The sequence below is a fragment of the Suricata suricatta genome, chromosome 2 (assembly GCF_006229205.1).
Source record: "Suricata suricatta isolate VVHF042 chromosome 2, meerkat_22Aug2017_6uvM2_HiC, whole genome shotgun sequence".
NCBI lineage: Eukaryota > Metazoa > Chordata > Mammalia > Carnivora > Herpestidae > Suricata > Suricata suricatta.
Window position 1 is genome coordinate 179929158 of NC_043701.1, and position 19478 is coordinate 179948635.

General features: G+C 52.6%; 1 protein-coding gene across 2 annotated transcripts in view; it reads right to left on the reverse strand.

Moving 5' to 3' along the window:
- CTBP2 (C-terminal binding protein 2) overlaps window positions 1-19478 on the reverse strand; it is a 130245-nt gene that overhangs the window by 88429 nt on the left and 22338 nt on the right. The window contains exons 1-2 of one of the 2 annotated variants that reach the window (XM_029932764.1): window positions 12214-12234; window positions 10888-10989 (exon numbers count right to left, since the gene is read on the reverse strand). The gene's annotated coding sequence lies outside the window, so the exon portion shown is untranslated. Of the gene's footprint in view, window positions 1-10887; window positions 10990-12213; window positions 12235-19478 lie in introns of those variants that run through there. The other variant, XM_029932763.1, reaches the window with a different exon arrangement.

The window sequence follows — 19478 nt, forward strand, 5'->3', positions numbered from 1 at the left end:
CACTCACTCACTCACTCACTCACTCACTCACTCTGGGGTTTGAGCTGCCCTGCCTGGCTACTGCCAAGTCCAAAGGGCTTGCCCAGGTCTGGGGCGACCCTTTAGCTGGGCTCAGTCTGCGGGGAATGGAGCGCCAACCACCACCCCCAAAATGCAACAAGCTCATGTGACCGGGGGCATCTACCCCAACGGACCGTCCCTTCTTAGAGATGGTTCGTTTGTAAGCAAATGGGGATGGATGGAGATCACAGACCAGCTACCAAGTCAACAGCTGCTCAGGCACGTCTGACATCAAACCCTTTCCTGCCCATGTCTGACCCGTCTGGGTAGACAGTGATGGAGCAGAGCATGCTCGGTGTGCAGAACAATCCCCGACCCGCGTTCAAATCCCATCTCTGCTCCCGCCAAGCCGCTGGAGAAGTCCTTTAGCCTCTATTATCCATTAAAATCCAAAGAATCAACAGGCATAGCTCCCCCTCCAGCCCTCACAGGACCTGCCAGGGACACGGGACCGGGGGAGGCCAGTGCTTGAGAGCCATGGCATGCTCGGAACACTCAGCTCACCGGGCTTTCTTTTCAGTTGTTGCTAGTCCCCTTCAACTCTGCTTTCTGTGGTGAGGGAAAGCCAGCGACCTAGGCCACAAGCCCCGTCACTCAGGCTCAGTGGAGAAACCTCCCTCTCCCTCAAGCGGAAGCATCCAGCCTGGACAGGGGCGCCTCCTCTCTCTCCAGTAGGCAAGGAGGACGCTTCCTGGCTCCGCATATTCCCACAGGTTTGTATCAATCGCCGCCTGGGGGTGGGGGAGGGGGGAGCAAGGGCGTGGCGCTGGCACCCCCTGCCAGGGCAGAGGGTTCTAAGCACCGCCTGGGCCCGAGGCGACCTGCCATTAACCTATCACTCAGCCGCTCTGGTCTAGGCTCGAGGGGGACTTATGGGGGGCCCAAGCCCAGGGCCAACCATCCTGGATGCTTCCAGAACCCATCCCAGTGCACTCTGGTCAGAGGCACCCCAAAACAGGATTCTACCCACATGGGCTCAGGCCTAATTCCAAGGCACCTGGAAAAGCCCCCCCTCAACATTCCACACTGCCAAGCCCTGGGGAAGACAGGATGTCCCAGCAAGGTCACACACGGACCGTGAAAACCTTCTCATATGTTGGGGGACGGAAGCTATTAACTGTGTTACTGGCAAGCACAGATGTTGTCTATATCTAAAAATTCCCAAATAGATCAATTAGCATATTATAAAGAATTTACTTTCATTTTCCCTTGGCAGATCATGAAAGCCCAAACACAACACTCAGTTTGAAACTGACAAGCGCTAGAGCAGAAGAAGGTCTATTAAATGGAGACAACAGGAAAAGAAAATGTATTTATAATGATTAGCCACCTAATTAATTCTAAGAGCAGAATGTCAAAAGCTATAAATCCATTTCTTTGGTAACCAAAGCTCGCCATCAAGCAGGTCAATTCTGTGCTGGGAAGGGAAACGCGAACATCTCCCCGACATTTGCGTCCGCCCGCGGGGCTGTCCGACGGGCTCTGCAGGGAAAGGTACTTGGAACATATGGGAACAGCGACAGAAACAAATACACAAGCCCGCACACGCAGAAGCAGCCGCAACAGATTCTGAAGTTAAGACAGCTTCAACGCCACCAACGTGGGTACATATTAACAGACTCCTGGGATACGTGTTCATTCCCTCCTGTGACAATTAGCTCGGTATAAAGGGAGCCGTTCTGGGGCTTCTGCCCCTGTGAAGAATCCAGGGGCCTTTGTGTTTCTTGAGCTTGGCTTTTGGAGGGTGTGGGTAGTAGAGAATTCTGAGGCAGACAAAGGTGTGACAACACTATTATCCTCTGAAACTTTGGTGCATTGTCCTTACTTGTGTGTTTGGAATCTACCTTTTGGGGGAGGAGAGGACGGGGGAGAGAAGGCACAGGCAGGGTAAGAGCAAGAACAACGCGAGGCCAAAACTGACTTAACAGATGCAGAGTCGTCCTTCCCATACTTCCTGAATTTTCTTCCTAGATTGCAAATCAAAATCTGCATTTAAATAGAATATTTTTTAATGTAGAAAAGAGGAAGCCCTCGGGTGCAGAGGTATTGCGTTCAGTATCTACGGGCACAATATTGCATTTCAAATGAGATGCAGCATTTTGAAATTTACTGAATGTATTACATATTCCAAATTGTCTTGTTATTACCACTGTTTTTACTCAATTCGCCTATCCTAATAGGTGTGTTTCTTTTATGACTGGGACTGTTAATAAAAGTAATGTGATATTACATCATGCTATCAATTGAATCTTGAGAAAAGATTACAACGATCCAAGGTTCTCATAAGCCCCTGGCTCTGATAACTCCAGCCATTATTCAGTGTGAAATTCAAACAGTCTGAATTCATTAACATTGGTTGCTACAAATCTGCATTTCCAGACTTTGCCATAAAACGCAGGAGTCCAAACCTGGTGACCTGAATCGAACAGACTTTTCCTGGCAAGTGACCGTGCTAACTAACCAGCCTCTCCTGGCACCGCTCCGGGTGTGGCCCTCTCCGAGGCTGACCTGCCATCGCTGGCCTCACGCTTCATGCTGGGTCACACGTCACATTCGGCCAAACTGCAGAGACCCCGGGCCACGGACAGGAGAGTGACGACCGTGCCCAGTGCAAGACCACATCACTAAACGGGTGCCGAGGTGGCCTGTCACTTCTGGGCACAGCACCCAGCCTCCAACACCCCTCCCCCTCACAAAAATAAGAACTCAGATCCAATGCGCAATACATGAGAAAGACTTAGAGAGACCCTAAATTCTTCATCCTTCGATGTGAGAATCACAGTGGGGGTGGGGGATGCCCCATTTCCAAAGTCCTGGGAGAAAACATGACAACTATAATGAGCAAGGAAGTCTACACTTCTAGCCACCTTTCATGGAAATGCTCGCGTAAGATACACTGCAGGTGCCTCCTTGTAGAGACACACCCTGCACGGGGTGTCCCCCAACCGTGGGCAGGTCGCCAGGGCTACCCCGCCCCCCACGCGCCCCTGGCCAAGGGCATGGCTATCTCACTGCCATTAATAAAGACCAGGATAACAGCAGTCTCCGTACGAAGCCCTTATCACGGACCAGGTACCCCAACGAGGATTTCACTGAACACCCAAATGGACATTAAGCCCATCTGACAGAGGGGGGTGCCTGAGGCACAAAGCACAGGAGGCTCTGGCTTGCCCAAGGTCAACGTCATCTGGGGAGGGGCGATGCGAGGGCACTGCTGCAAGCATCTCCTGGCCCCGCCATCAGGACCCTTCCCTCCCACCCATCCCAGGGCCACGGCCAAGTCTTTCCCTCTGCAACTGGCCTCTTCGTTACCTGCCCTGTGCAAACACGTGGAAGATGTGCCAAAGCTATCAGGCTGCCAGGGGGAGGGGGGCGGCACGCTACAGAGCTGGGCTGCTTCTTGGCCAAGTCCAACGCTGCATCAATCTGCCCTGTTGAAACACACAGGCAGAAGGCTTTCCGGCCTTAAACAGGCCTCTGCGGTGCTGCCACTTGAGCCCGTGGGAGATCAGAGTACAAATCGATATGCATCCACCTTCCTGGGGAGGCTGCAACCCCATGTCGCGGTTTAGAGGTCATCTTCTGCTGTAATTAGGAAGCAGCAGCGAGTTTCGACGGAATTATGAAAACATCAGGATGCTCAAAAGTGAAGGTCCTCAACCAATGCAGGAGCAGGGCCGTCAGCTCCGCACACGGGAACGCTGGCGTCCGAATCCCCACGGGCAGGCAAAGCAGGCGGCCGCCACGCTGGGTCCACGAAGGAGCCCGATACACAGGCCATCTGTCCTTCAGTCCCAAGGGACCTGGAGCCATGAAACTCTGGGAGCCACTTGGACCTTCTTGCTGTCCTCATAACCCCTGCTCCATGTGGCCCCGGCAGCTGGCCCCCAAGCCCCCTGTGCTCACGAGGCTCCTGCAGGCACGGCACCCCGAAGGGCAGCCGTGTGCAGCTGGACCTGCGAGCCACACGGAATTCCAACTCCCACCCAGCCTGTGCACAGAAAGCTCGGGAACGTGGCTCTATATTTCAGGAAAGTATATACCTCCCCCCAGGCAGGCGGCGTACGTGCTGGCTTGCCTTCTGTCTGCAGAATCCACTCCCCCAGGTGATGCAGAATCAACCTTCCCCTTCCAGACAGATGCTGAGATGGTTCCAGCATGAGCCCGGCCAGTCCACACCTCCCCGGCCCCACCGCAGCCGGGACCCACTCCCTCATTCAACAAATAGTCCGTGGAGTCCGTAATATACAGACCACGTAATGTACAGACCACGTACAGAAAGTGAAGGGGGCCATGGCTTCTGCCTCAGGAGCCTGCAGTTATCACTCTGGAAGGTTCCATGTTAACAGAGCACTGCTGGTTTGTTTGTTTTTTTAATTTTTTTAATATTTATTTTTTGAGGGAGCGTGAGAGCATGTGCACATGCATGTGTGTGAGTGGGGGAGGGACAGAGAGAGAGAAACAGAATCAGAAGAGGCTCCAGGCTCTGAGCCGTCAGCACAGAGCCTGATGTGGGGCTTGAACCCACGAACCGTGAGATCATGACCTGAGCCAAAGTCCGACGCTCAACTGACTGAGCCACCCAGGTGCCCCTGGAGCACTGCTCCTTAACCTTTATCATGTCGTTTCACCCTGATAAGGAGTCAGAAGGCCACAATCTCTGGTAAAATCTGTGCTATCAATGACTGAGGGCTCAGGGCAGATCCCGGGCCGCCTCCTACACTCAGGCAACCCATGAGAGGACTCGGGCCAATCTCAGGAGATGATCATTTGATTGAGAGATGCCAAGGGGGGGGCGTCTGGACCTCCCAGAACACAGAGCCCGCCCTCCAGACCAGTTCCCACAGAGCGCTTACAGTCCTGCCGACCCGTGCAAGTGGACCCAGGTCTTCAGTGCAGAGAAAGCCACGCCTCGAGGATCCAAGGGGCATCCAGTAAACCTACACGCTGCCAAGCCCACGTCCCAAGCTGCCCCCCGAGGGGCGAGGCGGGTTCCGAGGCTCTGGTGGCCCTGAGCAAACGCACAAGGCAGCGGAACGGCCCCACCCTGCACCCGATGGAAACTGATCGCCCGCGCAGCCCTGTTCCGGCTGAATTTTTCAAGGAGTTGCAGGTTACACCCCGTCCAGGCCAACAAAGGTTTCCTTTGAGTTAAACAATGTATAGCTGAACCGGAAGGAGGGAAGGCGACCACAGAGAGGGTGTTGGGTTACGAGGAACAGGAATCAAATAGCTTCACCACCAAGACTCCCTTTCTGCCAATCTTCCAGATGAGAAGACAACACAGCACAGCCTGACAAATCAAGGCTTGCTCCGAACGAATCTGATTAGACACCTGATCCTGCCCGCCTGGGGCAAGAGTGGGACTTGGGGAACGGGGTCCCCGTTGTGGGAGCCGCTGCTGTCCACGCACAATTACGAAGAAACGGGAATGAAACTCTGGGAGCAGCTGCTCGGAAAACCGCTCCTCGGTCACGGCCTGTGTTTTTCATCTCCGCGCACTTTTTTCCCCTAACGTTCTATCTTTTTGCCATATATAATTAATTTTAACAGCATCTCCAACTTACCCCACAGGCTGTTGCTGGGTCTTTTAAATAGTATACTGCTGAGAAATTGATTTGTTTGCTCCCCGTGCCTAAAGAAACCACATTATGAAATATGCATAAATGTCACCATTCAGGCTGCTGCTTAGGATTAAGCACAAGAAAGGGGCCATTTCTCCCTCTTGCACGGAGTCCACTCGGACTATGTGCTTCTGTGTGTGACCCACGTGCCCCGACACAAAACCCGATGAACTACACTGCATTTTCTCTTCAAACCTCCTGTTTACCCTTAGCTGGTACAAGTCTAGGGAATTATCTTAATTGCTACGTGGAAAGGATTAATTGCAAATGTACTCAGCGGAGAAGACTGGATTTTGAACAGCACGGGGCCAGGTGGGAGTTACCAAGTTTGCCAAAAATAAAGGAATCGATCGCTCAAGCAAAGCAGAAGTGGTCTGCTGGGAGTCAGACAGGGGCCACAGACTACAGGCCTGGGGATGCCACTGCCTCTGGGGATGCCTGGCCTCTCGGCCATGGCCCAAAGTGTCCTGTCAGAAGACGCTTAAGTCAGGATGCAGAAAATCCGGAGCTGAAAGGTCAGTGTCACACAGGCTGTTCCCTGAACTGCATGTGGCGTACTTCTAAAGCATCTGTGGCAGAGGGAGTCGTGGCGAAATTGATAAAGTGATGTCAGATTAAACCTGAACCTGGGGATGTGGCGTGTGTCCCTCCATGAAAAACTTGATGTGGGAGCAATAGAAACTACTTGAAAGTCAGATCAGGTTACAAAAGAGTTCTTGGCCTAATGCGTTCTAGAAGCAGTGGTCACAGTGGTGACACAAACACACACACACAACAACCCTTTCCTTTCCTGTTAATCATGCTTGGAATGCCTGATTAGGGATCCCAACCTTTGTTTTGATGTTTGTTTATTTTTTTAGAGAGAGAGAGACAGAGCGTGAGCAGGGGAGAAGCAGGGAGACAAGGAGACACAGAATCCAAAGCAGGCTCCAGGTTCTGGGCTGTCAGCATAGAGTCCGACACGGGGCTTGAACCCACGAACTGTGAGATCATGAACTGAACCGAAGTAGGACACTTAACCTACTGAGCCACCCGGGGGGCCCAGGATCCCAATGTTTTTTTATAAGAGGAAGTTCACTTCCCCACCCACTCACACAATGACATGCACGATCCCTATTATGAAACCTGCCCTACGCTTAAAGTATCATTCAACCAGCGCTAGGGTTTTGAGGCTCTCAGAAAAAAGAAAAGGGCTGCATCCACACCTCCCAGAGAACGGCTCCCATGTGAGCTTGATGTGCGGCTCGGGAATAAAGTCCCAACAAGGCCCAAGGACCCAGAGCCCAGCTGGGGACTCCTGCCCTCTCCGCAGAGCTGGCTGAAGCCCCAGAAGCATCTTCCCACCGTCCCCCCTCCCAGCTCAGCCTCCTGGCGGTTTCTCATCTACAGAGTCCCCCGTCCCCCGCCCCCCAGATAGAGGGCCCTGCGTATCTTTCTCTGATCTATGGTTTCTGATGTTGGCAGTGTTGCCTCTGGTCGAAAATCTGGAGCAGGATCGCTCATCCCTAGTGCAGGCCAAGAGCTTAGGAGGACCCCAGGGAGGGGGGGGGCCAGGACCAGCGGACGGCCCCCACGGTGTAAGCTGTTGGTTTCCAGAGTTGGGCAGTGCTTCCCTTCTGCTTTAGGGGAACGAAATCCGTCTTGGCAGAAACAGGGTAGAGGCCCCAACAACCAGGCTGAGGGCGTCACAGAAGGCCGCTGGCCCCCCAAAGCCGCACTGCGGATGGCCAGCCCCGCCTGGGGCCCATGGCAGACCAGGCAAGGCCCGCCAGGCACAAACGTCGCTGGAGCCCTGGGGACTTCAGCTTGTGGCCTTGGGGGGGGTTGTTTGTGAGGTGGGCAGAGCATTCACATCATCATCATCATCATCACGATCTGTCAAAATAACACCGTGCACTCGTAACACTGTGCTTCTCTGCGCACTTCTCTGCGCACAGGCCACTGGATGCGCTGCCACACGTGTCTTTGCCAGACCACGGCCACTGCTGCCCCGCAGTCATTTCACAGAATAAAGGCCAAGAGCTTTGATTTGTTGTTGTTGTTGCTGTTTTTGCCCTTTAGCACTTTTGTTGCCATCTCGAGGTAACTGGGTGCTGCCGCGAACGCTGATGCTCAGTAACAAAACGGTCCAAAGGCGACACGACCCGTCGATGGAGAACAAGCTCCAGTTCGGGGGGAAGTCAGCAAAGCAGCGAAAGGCGCCTGCGCTTCCATTCTAACAGGACCGACATCCAGAAGGAAGGGCAGAGGAACTACAACAGACCCGCAAGGTCCCACGTCGTCACTCCCATGGCAAAATGAGCCTCTTTGTGGGGAGGAAACTTAAACGTGTCACTGCGGCTTGTTTTCACAAGGCCACACACCAAATTCACGAAGTCCAGCATAACAGGCATAGGATGTTTTTAAGTGAGGGCGTAACTCAAAACCATGAGTCCAAACCGACGTATCAACCACTCCGGAGCCTCACAGGTTTCCCACTTAGAGGCTGTGGCTTTTCAGGAGTTTTGTGCTTTTTGTTGACGTCCTTCTCCTCTGCCCACATTAAGCAAGATCCGTCCAGAACAGAGGCGTCAGCAGGTGAATTACCGGGGTGAAATCCACACGTGGGCCTTCTTCGGGCTACACCACGGGCTGTCCCTCTTCTGCTGCCGTGTATCTACGGAACGGGCAGCCACCAACAAGGGAGGTACAACTTCCTGGTCACAGCGACAGGCCACCGGGAAGAGGTGTGACAGCGAACACATGCTCCTAGGCACATGCGGGGGCTCCACTCTGTATGTGGAAGGGTGGTGGGGGCAAAGGTTAAGCCCTGTGGCGGGATGCCCAGCGCTGGGGGCACCAGGCCAGCTGGAGGCAGACAGGCACCCTCCAAGCTCAGGACCGATGCTCCGACTGAACATCCCAAGCTCCTCCATGGCGTCACCCAAAATGACGCCCCAAACACGGAAGTGGAGACCAGTGTATCAGGCCAGCATCTGAGCACCCTCGGTTCTTGGGGAACCTTTGTTACCAGGAACTGTGCTGGAATTTCATTCTGGGACAGATGCATTCACCCCACGGTAACGGTCACCTCTCGGGGATGGAGACCACCCATACACAGCAGCCTGCAGCGCTTCAACTATCAGGTCGCGTGAAATGAAAATGTGGTTCCTCAACTATGTTTGAGATCTATTTGTATCTCTATCTCTCTATATACATATACACCTACATCTATGTTATCTATAGATTTTTATCTATATACATAAAAATAGATGCATACAAAGTCCATTTCATCCCTATATTAGGATTTCCCACACACTTCTCTTCAGAGGAAATAGTTTTCCAATGTTACGAGGTCTATAAAAGCTACCAAATGTCACTCGCAAGCTTTGGTTAGCCAACGGAGATGCTCCCCAACCAGCAGGTGAGCCGCAAGCATCTTTCAGTGAAGGACTAAGCCACAGCCAGAAGCTGGCCGCAGAACTGGACGCCTGTGGGAGGGCCAATGAACTGCCATCGCTGTCACCGTGGTGACGTTGCTGAAAACATCTTCGGCCTCCACCTCCAATACAGAAACCAACACCCCACCAACCCCAGGCCCACAAAGATTCTGTAACAACAGGATCTCTGACTGAGAATCCCGGATTGGACTCCAGCACACAGGGGTCTTAAAATAAAGATTTCTTTTAGGAGAAGAATGGGTGAGAGCCAGAGAGGAAAGAAATGTCGGCCTTAATAGGCAAAACTCAAGGTCTTTGGTTGACCGTGCCCATCATAACTTACTAATAAATACCCCCATTTCTCCCCAAAGAACATTCAGTATTTCTAGGCTCTTGTCCAAAAATGTTCAGTATTTCTAGCCTCTCGTCCTCCCTGGTGCTATGATTCTTAGAACTGTTCCAAGAATATGGAATCCCCTCTGTTAAGTAATCCTGTGAACCTCATGCTCTGCTGTGGCCTGCGGTCGGGCAAGCCCTCTGGGGTCATGCCTGGAACAGGTTTCTGGACTTCTAGACCAAGTTTAATCTTAAGAGGCATCTTGGGGACCATCAGTGCCCCGTTACTGATTCACAAATAAAACCTCCAAATGCCTGGAAGAGGTTATTGCTGCCGGGGAGGCCGGGAGACCCAGTGCTTAGAGCAGGATCTCCACCTGACCCTGGCACCTCACGGGGACACTCAAGGAGACCCCTCCCTGGGCCACGACCCGCTCCGCTAGCTGGGTTCAGGCTGCGGCGGTGCTCAGCCTCCTGCCTGCCCAGGCTCACCAGGGCCTACCTGACCGCGAGTCTCTCTCGGAGCCTGCAGGGCTGAACCTGCCCTTTCTCCAAACCGAAGGCTCGGTGTGATCCAACCCTTTGGGGGACATGCCCAGAGGTTTGACGGAAAGGACACGGAGATTTGCTCTCACACTTTTTCTTGCTTTGAAATGACGCTGTTGGCTCAAGGAGAGAACATTTCTTTCCAGCAGGATAAAAATCAATCACTTCTGAGAAGTTGCCATTTTGAGACTTTGAGCAAGATGCAGGGTCTGTGAAAAATGGCTAACGGCATGTGGCAACTAGACTCCGGACCTCCAAACCTAGCCGTGGGTAAGGACTGAGACACACCGATCGATACCCTCTCGGCCACACTCCAAATGAGCGCAGGCAAAATTGAATGGTCTCCTCTGCGCACACCAGCATCCCAATCAAGTCCACCAGAAAAAAATCATTACGTGCTCAAGACATCCTAGAGGTTGGTGACTCTAAGAATCTAAGCTCGTTAGAGATGTGCCTTCATCAGCAAGCCGCTTTCTTTCTAAAGACATCTATCTACCTTTTTACTCGGGCCTCTTGGGGCAGCAAGAGACTATTTCCCTAATTCATTTTTATTCTTTGCAATTAATACGTCCAGAAGTCGTAACACGACTTCCATTCTGCCTTGAGTTTCCTAGTAGTATAATTTCCGTTGACTTATCTCTGTAGCGGCAGCGGCAGCAGAAACAATCACTTTACACTGAACTATACTGCTTCAAAGTTAATTACATGTATTTTGCTTTTGATAAATGAAAATACCAGATGCAATTAATTGAAAGACAATCAATATGATCCTGCTATTAGACATCCCGGTGAAACGGCCAGAGCCTGCTGGCGGTCCGCAGTCATCAACTAATTGAAAACGCATTCCAGAGGGGTCTCAGAAAACTGGAACTTTTACCTGGAGATATTTTACAAAAACTCACCGATATAAATCTGTCCACAATCTATCGTTTGCACGATGGGCCGTCTGTCTTTTTAAGGGAATCCAGCTTCATTGGTTCAAAACCATTTAAGGCGATGAAACTCTGAAAGCACAATGAATTGGGTCAGTGGCGCTGAAGCAGTGATTTTTTTTGTTGTTGTTTACATCTAGCCATTCCTTAATTGCATTTTTCCGATGCCTCCGATTCTAAGCTACCAGAGGTTATTAAATGGTTTCATTAAAAATACTATTTGTCTTGCTTTAGTCACACACCAGATCAAATTAAACAGGAGAGCACCAGAACAAATGAACCCTTTCCATCTATTTTGACACAAAGCCAAGTGTGCAAGACCAGAAGGTGATACTGTGTCATCTCCATGAAAATATCATTTACATCTCTTTACATCTTCGAGCAGCAAGCAAAGGGACAAAACAATCAATACCTTCAAGCAAAAAGTATTACCAACTGTTTGAGAAATATGGAAGTATAAAGTGCAATTCATAAGCCCATGGTTTATAAGTGCTATTAGCATAAATGCTGACAACTGTTAATCCAACTCTAACTCTGATTAACGGTTCCAGTTGACCATTAATAGAAGGCATTTTAACTCACTGCTGAAATTGATTACTCAGTTAAGAATTCAATCCTAATGTTCAATAAAATTGCACTTTCTTGGCAAATGCAATATGAAGCGAGGTGATGCATTAAACAGCACTCACATTTATTTTACTACACAAGGAATGGAGAGGAACTATGTGGACCCATCACACCGTCTGAACCACTTCCTATTTGCACAGAGCTCTAAGAGGGCCAGGTGGGACAGGTGCTCCTTCGGCTGACAGAAACGACAAAAAAAAAAAAAGCACCCGCGGCAAGTGTGTCCAGGTGTCTTTTCGGTGGCTTTCCCGTGAAGGACAGACAGGACTGAAACACCGCCGGCTTTACGCAAACCGGACTGGCCACGTTTTGAAGGAGTTGGTCTCCGCCCGTCAGAAAGCGGAGGCAGGAATGTGTCCCGGAAGCGGGCCATCGCAGCCAAACCTGAGCATTCCCTCCCAGACCCATCTTCTAATCAATCAGCACTCAAATGGTTAATATTTTTAAAGTGTATGAAATTACGGAAACCCAGCTTTCCACCACCCTCTACTTTTCCAAACCATTAGGAAGCTAGAGTTCTCTTTTTGCACTTCCTCCTCCTTTAAAACAGTGGGGTCATCTCTTGGGATCTAATTCTGGGACACAACCTGCCCAACTGTGCAGCGAGGCAGAGAGAGGGACCCCCGGACGGCCCAGGTGCGCCCACTCCCCATTCCAAGGAAGCCACACCTGTGCGTTCTCCGCTCGGTGAACCCGAGCATCTGAGTGCTGACCCCAGGCAGCTCCCACGCCACAACCAGGACCAAGGCAACGGCAGGCTCGCACGGTTCTGCAGAATTACTCAGAAAGAGAGTGACCTCTACAGGCAGGGTTATCCCAGCCGTGCCTCCACACCACCTTAGGCCACAAACTTTCCAACTCAAGGAGCGGGGAGGGGAGGGGATGGAGACCTGCCTGGCTGGGAAGGGAAGGGCAGGGTAGTGCCAAGCACCTAAGACACAGTTAAGTTTCATGTTTAGTAACTAAGCGTTTACCCTATTGAGGAACCATCCTTTTCAGGAGGCAAGAGCTTGCCTAGCAAACTCCTATTCACCCTTCAAAACCCATCTCCTAGAGAGCTTCTGGAACACCTTCCCTGCCCCAATTGCCAGGCTGTTACATACCCTGACCAACTCCAAGTCTTTTTTTTAAATATACTTATTTTTATTTATCTTGAGAGAGAATGTGCATGAGCAGGTGAGGGGCTGGGGGGGTGGGGCGTGGAATCCCAAGCAGGCTCCATGCTCAGCTCAGAGCCTGACGTGGGGCTTGATCTCATGAACCGTGAAATCATGACCTGAGCTGAAATCCATCTTAACCGAATGAGCCACCCAGGAACCCCGAGTCTCTTGAATGTTAAATGTCTTGATCACATTTGATTTCTTTCTGGATTTCTCCAGATCTGGAACATAGCAGAAAAATCAAATTTTTAACTGCAAAACAGAATTTACAGCCTTGGTCCAGGACTGCTTGTCCTCATAGGTCACTGGCTTCCTTTTACTTCCCATTCCCAACACTTTGCACAACAGATACTCAAATGTTTACAGACACATATATGTGTAAACAAGGCATTTCCAAAAATATAAGGAAATTATACGCACAGTTGACCCTTGAAGGGCATGAGTGTGAACTGCATAGGTTAACATAACACACGGATTTTTTCAATAGAAAACAGTCCTATAAGCTATTTGTTCTTATGATTTTAACAATTTCTTCTTCCTAGCTTGCTTTATTGTAACAATACAGCCCATAATACAAATAACATACCACACGTGTCAACTGTTTATATTGTTATTTAAGGCTTCTAGCCAATCATAGGTTATTGGTAGTTACGTAAGGGGGAGTCAAAACTTGCAGGCGGGTTTTTGACAGCTCGGGGGTGGAGTGGGGTCCAATGGCCCAATCCTATGTTATTCAAGGGCCAACTGTATCATAGAAAATGGTCCCTTTAAAAAATTTGTTAATGTTTATTTTTGAGACACCGAGCACAAGTAAAAGAGGGGCAGAGAGAGAGAGAAACACACAGAATCCGACGCAGGCTCCAGACTCTGAGCGATCAGCACAGAGCCCGACGCGAGGCTCAAACTCACCAACTGTGAGATCATGACCTGAGCTGAAGTCGGACGCTTAACCAACTGAGCCATCTGGGTGCCCTGGAAATGGTCCCTTTTGGAAAGGAGCGAGGGAAGGAAAAGTTACTGGTGAAGTGAAATTGGGCAGTATCCACACAGTCACTTCTTGTTTTTAAACAAAGTTCTGAGAACTGAACTGTTAACCAGTTACTGGTGGGTACAGATTCTTACTCTGAGATACTTCGTAGTAAAATTAATGAAACAAGGAGCAGACAACTCTGCCTGTTCAGAAGGCTTCACAGAGGAGGTGACAAATTTGAGAGCATCTGCACACTGCCCAAGCCAACAGGGACAGCTTACTTAGCAGATTCGGAACATTAAAAGGCTTGGAAGACTTTCAGAATCTTTCAAGCCAGGGCCCACGATTACTTGAAGGTGGAAAGAAGTACTTTCAAAAAACTACATCTGCAGAAAAGCTACAAACCCACAGACCCTTGTTACGACGGCACAATGTGCAAGAAAAAGTGCCCTGCAGACCCCCCATGAATTTTTTTAAAATACTTATTTTATTGATTTTGAGAAAAAGCATGAGCAAGCACGGAGGAAGGAGGGGTAGGAGAGACGGAGACACAGAATCCGAAGCAGGCTCCAGGTTCTGAGCTGTCCGCAGAGCCCGATGCGGGGCTCGAACCCGCAAACAGCAAGATGACCTGAGCCGAAGTCAGAACCCCCAGGAGCCCGCCCACCAGGATTCTGTTCCACGGCGAGACACAGAAATGACTCAGCTGATTAAAACAGCTCCTCATCGAGCAATCTCTGAAGCCCAAGGGGGGCTGTTCCCAGGCACTCGGCCACAGCAGACCAATGCCCGTCACCGCCAGTCCAGCCAGGGAGAAAGGCTCCCACTTCCGGCCCGACGGTCAACCTGGGCGACCCTATCTGCCATCACATGGCACATGTGTTCTGCCCGTGTCTGAGGGTAACGTGAGGTGTGCATGTGCCCACACCGGGGACTGTCAGCAGCATCCAGGGCCGGGAGGAGCCTCAGGTGGGCCACGTCCTGGGGCTTTCTATAAACCGGAAGCAGATGATTCAGGGCACGCTGCCTAGCAGGATCCTCAGCCTGAAAGTCAGGCACATGAAAACTACTGTTAGGTACCTAGTTAGTGAGACTACTTTTCTGAAATGGAATGAGATGAGCATCTTGGAAAATCTGGGAAGAGCTGGAGCCAAGCTCTAAAAAGGCCTGATGGCAGCTGAGAGGCTCTGTTCTGGATCATTCCGGGAGGACCCACTCTGCTCTCACCTGAACTTCACGGCTCCTATGCCCTGTGGGGCCCTGAAGGCCCCCCCCTACCATCCAAACCGCAGGGAGGCGAGGGTCCCCGGGCGGCTCCCCCTGGGCTCTCCCAGCGTCCCGCCGGCCGTGGGCATCGCTTCTGGGACAAGACACCGACTGACATGCACCTGCTCTTAGTGAATCACTTCTGATGCTGCTTCTGGCATCTAAAGTTTGGATGTGGGAGCTCTTGCAATCACTCGAGGCCTGGCCTGACCCCACCCTGATTCCCTGTGCTCTGGCTGACTCACGTCTGGGCCATCGAGGCTTTAAAATGCCCGTCCAAGGGGCACCTGAAGGGCTCCATCGGTTAAGCGTCTGACTTCGGCTCAGGTCATGATCTCGCGGTTTCTGATTTCGAGGCCCACGTCGGGCTCTGTGAGGACAGCTTGGAGTCTGGAGCCTGCTTCCGATTCTGTGTCTCCCTCTCTCTCTGCCCTCCCCTGCTCATGCTCTGTCTCTCAATAATAAATAAACCTTAAAAAAATTTTTTTAAATAAATAAAATGCCTGTCCTACTGTCCTGCGTGGGTGGTGGGGGCAGCTTTACCTGCTGCTTCCCAGCGGGGCTCCTCCCACTCACCTCCAGGCTGCCAGGGAGCTGACGGGCAGCTCAGCTTTGGCGTTTATTACAAGGGAAAAGACCGTCAGGTGGCAGATGTGGACAGAGCAGCGGCCCAGGTGCGCAGAGAGAACCTGCTCCAGGCGTCCACAGCCTCATCCTGCATCCAGGGGACCCCCATCAACATTTGCCACTCTGACAGGAAGCCCGAGAGTCCGCAATAACCGTACCTTCGGTCATCAGGAATTTACCGCAACAGAGGGCCACTGGGAAGGGCAAGGAGCGCCTGCAGGACACACACACAGGACTCCGTGGGTGAAGATGCCCCGGGACTCCGCCCCGAGGTGGAAACTGCACCAGCTTCACAAGAAGCCTGGCCCAGGGCTTGCACGCCTCAAGTACGCAGAAAATGCTCGTCACCATCCAACCTGGCACAAGACTTCAGGACCAGGCTGTCATCATTAGCACCTTCTAAAACCTGAACCCACCTCAGGAGACCTGGGCAGCTCAGGCGGTTAAGTGTCCGTCCGGCCTTGACTTCAGCTCAGGTCATGATCTCACGGCTCGTGAGTTTGAGCCCCGCGTCAGGCTCTGTGCTGACAGCATAGTGCCTGCGTGGGATTCTCTCTGTGTCTCTCTCTCAAAATATATAAAAATAAACTTTAACTCCATGCTGGTCACGGAGACCAACATGCCTCCCGTCCAGCCCGGTCCCCACCTCGGTGAGGGTCGTGGGACAAGGCGGTGTTCAGAAAAGAAACACAACGACTGGCTGAAGAACCATCCAGAACCCCAGGCTTCTCTCGTAAATGCTCCCCTGGCACAGAGGTCGCCGACTGGTGCTGTCAGGCGGGCGCCCAATGTCAGGATGCTCACGACTGAGCCATGCAGACAGGACAGGTCGACGGTCCAGGAACTGCCCACCTCCCACGGCTGCAAGGCCCCACCCCATGGCCTTCGGCTGCCCAGCTGGGCCTCAGGGCAGGGTGGCCCAGCCGCAGGGGCGACTTGCCCACTAAGCTGTTGCAAGAGGGACCCACACAAAACTCAAGCTGTAACTCCAGAGAAGGCTCACCCCACCTCTCAAGAGCCTTGGATGGGGTCCTGTCATGACCCGAAGGTCCCCAAGTCCACGCCCATGCAAGACGGGTTTCAATCTCTTTGAACCCCGACTGCTGCAGACCTGGCCCCGTCACGGTCTGGGGGCCCGTCTGAGATGGCAGTGAGCCTCAGTGACGGGGCCATGATAGGGACATGAGGGCACAGGAAGGGGCCCCGAGGGCTCTCCCCACACATCCCAGCGGCTACTCTTGAGCGTCTCAGGTTCAAAGGCGACAGAGAGAAGCCTCTGGCAGACATGGAGCCTCAATACCCACCGAGAAACCAAGTGCCCGCCTCGAAAAACTGGCCTGCCCGTGTCGGCAGCTCCTTGTGGCCAGGCGGACGGACACACGGCCACAGAAGGACAGGGGAAGAGCGCGTGGTTTTCTGTCTCTGCCCCCAGTCCTACTTACTGGCCCCCTGTCCGCACCCTGGCCACCTCTCTCACTGGTCCCTCACCTGAGGGTGACCTTGTACTCCCTGACCTTCCACCCCCAGTCGGCCCTCGCTCTCCAGGGTCACCCTGAGGATGTGTGGGGGGCAAAGCACCAGCAAGACTAAGGAGTTGGCATCAGGGCTCCCCCAGCAGGCCGGGCGACCTACGCGCCTTGGGGGACTGCCGTCTCCTGCCTCGGGGGGTGTCCAGGCCTGCAGCACAAGACCCGGGGAGCCAGGCTGGCACCCCCGCCCCTCCCCCATTTACACACCTGCCCAGCCTTCAACTGTTCCCTCACCCCAGAAAGGCCCAGCCCCCTGGCACGAAGCAGGGCAGCGCTCTGGTTTAGCAGTTATGTGGGAAAAGGCGAGGAGGGGACAACGTCCACGGAAGAGCAGAATGTTCCCCGCACGTCGGACGGGACAGAATTCACACAGTGCGACCGGAGATGCCACCACCCTGGCGCGGCCAGGTCCTTCCTCCCCAGGATCCAATTCCACTTACTACTGCCTAATAATAAATAAACCATATTAATTAGCCTGGAAACAATTAGCCTTTATTCAGGGGAAGAAAAAAAAGAAAAAGAAAAAACAACAACCCTGAAAGCTAATTCTTTCCAGGTCCCCCTTCGGCCCTCGCTGGCATCAAGACACTTAAGGTCAAATCAACACTTCATTATACTCCCCCGATGCCCCGGAGTTTCAGCTTCAAGAAGAAAAATGCCCTCCAGGCAAAAATTTTACATACCCGCTCTTTGTGGAGAATGTTTATGGAAGTTTTGTAATATTAAATGTGTTCAGCTGGTCTTAAGTTTTCAGAAAGTAAAGGACCAACAGCCAAGGCTCAGGAACTCTGGTCTTTAATTCCAAGGGCAGCCAGTGGAAAACGGTCAGGGAAGTCTTGGAACGCTGCCATTTTTTTTTTTTTAAAGGAAAACAAAATGGGATATTTTCTCAGTGTTGTATCAGATGCAGTCAATTACCCTGTCCCTTTTCAGGGGTTCACGGCTCTCCCTGCCGGAGCCCGCGGATTTAAGACAGGGCTGGTGCCCGGGAACAGCTCAGTCCTGTAGCATCCACTGGGCCTGACGCTGGAGAAATGCTCGGTCCTAAGTGGCTCTTCCATTGGAAAAACAAACAGGGACAGGAGGGTGCCAGGCGGGGGGTGGGAGGGATGCTTGGAAACAACTGCAGAAAGGAGTGTGGAGAGCAAATGAGTCAACGGGGGGGGGGGGGGGGGGGGGGGGGGGGGGGGGGGGGGGGGGGGGGGGGGGGGGGGGGGGGGCTGCTGATCAGGCGGCGTGCAGGCCAAGGTTTCGGGGGAGGGGAATAGATCCATGAGCAGCAACCCCCACACACAGTGACGTCATCTGGGGAAATCAAGCTGCCTTCCCACACCCCAACTGCCCAGCTGGCCCGGGGAGCCAAGGCAGCTGGGCCTCAGCCGCCTGACCCCTCGGCTCGCAGAGGCCTGTGGAAGTGTCACACGGGCCGGGATGTTGCCTTGTGAACTCCGGAAGGACCACGGAGGCAGGAGGGGTCCTTGCCAGGGAGGCCCCCCGTTCAAGGTACCAGAGCGCAGTCTCCAGCAACGGAGGAAGGAGGAGAAGCCCACATGGCCAAGCAGGGACGTGTGTAGGTGGCTTTTCCTGGTTCCAAACAGTGACTGAACAAGGAACCCACAGGCCGAGGCGCGCACCCCTCGGTGCGGGGAGGGGCAGGCCCCCAGCTGGCAGGACCACTGACCCATCAGGGCATCTGGGAAGCAGGCCCGGGTTTCGCCCTGGTAGCACGGTGGGCTCCAAAGAGGAGGAGGCGTGTCTAAGCCCCTTTCCTGCAGGTGCCCCATGGAAGCCCCGTGGGACGGAGGGCGCGGGGTCAGGCAGGGAGCAGAGTGGACTCCGGATGCTCGGTCCCACCAGGACAGGGAACCTACACGCCAACAGCCTTTAAAATAAGGTCCACTGGCGAGGGAGCAGGACGCGGACGAGTCAGAGACCAACCACTCCGCCGAGCTGCGGAGATGGCAAGAGGGATCCTCTTTCCGAAAGTCAGAGTTCAGCCTTCACCCCCTCCGACCCCCAGGGACCGGTCAGAGCAGAGCATTTCCACGAAGACAGGAAATGCTCTAAGATGCGGGCCCACCCCAACAGCTGCTGGGACGCAGCTGATGCACCCCGAGACCCGCCGTCCCCCACGCCTTGCACTAGATACCGGTTATCAACAGATCATATAGTTTTTAAAACTTAAAAGATGCTTAACACAGAAAAAATACTTATAGGTCAAGTGGGGAAAGAAATACAAAATATGTAGAATGACCCTATCCTTTATTCCCCAGAGAAGAGTCTCTGAAGTTGTTTATTTATTTAGAGAAAGAATGAGCACATGCGCAGGAGAGGCAGAGAGGGAGACTGAATCCCAAGCAGGCAGACTCTGCCTACTCAATG